The sequence below is a fragment of the Pollicipes pollicipes genome, unplaced genomic scaffold (genome assembly GCF_011947565.3).
Source record: "Pollicipes pollicipes isolate AB1234 unplaced genomic scaffold, Ppol_2.1 Scaffold_5724;HRSCAF=6776_pilon_pilon_pilon, whole genome shotgun sequence".
NCBI classification, from domain to species: domain Eukaryota; kingdom Metazoa; phylum Arthropoda; class Thecostraca; order Pollicipedomorpha; family Pollicipedidae; genus Pollicipes; species Pollicipes pollicipes.
Window position 1 is genome coordinate 41,577,784 of NW_023596746.1, and position 2,598 is coordinate 41,580,381.

Below are 2,598 nucleotides of genomic sequence, written 5' to 3' on the forward strand. Positions count from 1 at the left end.
TCGGCCTTCCGCGCAACAGCGGCTCGGCTGGGCGCTGGAGCCTCTCTGCACGATGGCCGCTTGATGCGGCAGCGTGTGCTGCACTCCACGAGGGCGGCTCGGAGTGTGAGGTCCATCGGCCATTTGGTGCGTCTGAAGCGTCGACGGGGTGACACGCGACGCCTCCTTCGCTGGACGCGCACAGATGATCCGCTGCGGTGGTGCTATGCTACGGCACGTGTGGACTCAAACATACTACGGCACGTGTGGACTCAACATACTACGGCACGTGTGGACTCAAACATACTACGGCACGTGTGGACTCAACGTACTACGGCACGTGTAGACTCAAACGTACTGATCAGCGCCAGCTTAGCAGTAAGAAGCCTTTAACGGCATGGGACGGGCGAGGGGATAACAGTCGTGCTAGCATAGTGTCAATAACCGACACGCACCCGAATGGATCCAGTCGTCTTTGGGGACTCGTCTCAATAGGTTCTGTTAAAACATTGCAATGTCCACATTCCATGGGTTTTAGGAGCAGTATGGTGCTCCGATATATGGTGTTTACACGCAATTCAGAACTGGTCTTGCCTCAAAATTGGCTGACATTGGGCCTGGCAAGACTCGTTCAGTTGAATCGACAATGCCAGTGAATTTGGAACCATTTACGTTTTCGCTGAATGCGATCAACGTACTGCGGAAAACACACTATTTTCGTGGATGTTGGTAACAGCAAACGAGCTGAGCATCTATACCGGTACCTTTTCTGTGTTATGGTTTTCGGGAGCATCCACTGCAGTGGTCATTTGGCGCCCATGCAGCCCATAACGAGGGTGCTGTGTTTCTTTTCAAGTTTTTTGTTTTGTTTTTGTTTTTGTCTTTCGAGATCTGGTAGCGATCCTCAAAAACACTAGGGTCTGGCAACACCATGCAGGGGGCAGTTCCTTGGCTTGCGCTCAGGCAGCACGTAACCAGCTGCATGCATCTACGATTATCCGTCTCTCCTATGTCAACTTATGTCGGCTCTGCGCCGCAAACCCGGGTACCCAGAGCAATAGTCAGTTCCGATTCGAAACTCGTCAGCCTCGTCGCAAGTTAAAGTTGTAAATTTCTCATGTTAATGGAATGATGAGCTGACACATTGTTACCATTGCAATGCTGCAGAAAGCCCGTCTGATCAACCAGCTTGCGTTCCCACTCCTTGGAATGACAGCACAGTGTCAAAAAATTGTGTCCAGCAGCGTAATTAGGGAGTCGTTCGTGCCGCATCTCGCTGCACTGTATGAGGCATGAAAGTTGAGGTGCAGATATTATTTTCACTTTTGTTGACTTTTGCCTTTCAAGATGCCATAGGACGTTTCGCTTCTTATTGTGGGCCTCCCGTTTCGATATGGAACTCCGCTCGCTGCTAAGGAGATTACACGTCATCTGACAGACAAGCAATTACAGTGACATGACGTTAAGCCGGCGTCGTGACACGCCAGTGACTCACCAGTTTGTGTAGTTCATGTATGATCCCTCGGACTGCCTCCGTACAATCTTGCTACTTTTGGGGCTAAAATACTTACCACAACCACTGATTCTTCAAAACAACGTACAGTACACACAGACGAAAGCGCAGTTTGGTGCAAGAAATGAATCTAATAGTTTTGGAACCAATGAAAAAAACGCGAGAAAGTTAAGGATTGCATATTCACTAACAAGTTGAATATATTACCAGGCAGTCAAGAGACAGCCATCATCATATGTGCTGTCTTGCCCTCACGTCTAATCTCCCTTTGCTGTTATGTCCTGCCTTGATGAGAGTGATTGGCAGGAATATGGGGGGGGGGGGGACAGAGAAAGTAGCAGATTAGCAACTGGACTTGTTCGTCCAACCGCCAGCAGGGAAGAAATGACCTATCTATTGATTATGACATAGGCTGTATAAAGCGATCGGTGCCGTTTATCGAGCGGGCTCCCTGATGGACCCGCGGTTCAGAAGAATCACAGGTGGCGTGGATGGTATGCGATCTCGGCGTCGAAGTGTTAAATACAGCGACCCGCAGACAACGATATGTACATTCCCTGGAACGACATGTTTTAGACAGTGAGCAGGCCACCAACTGTGACCCGGTAGCCAGAGCAGGCTTCTTCACTGTTTGTGCTACTTGTTGCTGACAGCTGCATTACGGCAAGGACGGTAGCTCGAAATATACCCATCCCAAACGTGACTGGTAAAGCCCGGTCCGGCTTTCCCAGCTACAAGCTTCCAGCCAGTTGACGCTAAGACGAGCATACTCTATGGGCTCACGGGTATCAGACCAAGCTGGCAGCATTACTTATTCGCGCCTTAAACACGACCGATTTATGTGTTTGGCGCTTGTATACAGCCGGTCGGCTCCAAAGTCCTAACCTGAGGCTCTGTCCCACGAGTATTAAAGCCTGCTCAGTTGGTGACGCCCTCATACTGGCCTCCACCTGCCACTAGCCTCCCGTAAGGCAGCAAGAGATATTAGATGAAGATTTCCCGCCTCGTTGTCTGGAGTTGTCAGCCCTCATTAGGGATTTCCCCGCGGCGGCCCGGAGGTCGTCACGGACCACCAGCCCGCTCCACTCCGCAGTGTCACGCACCCG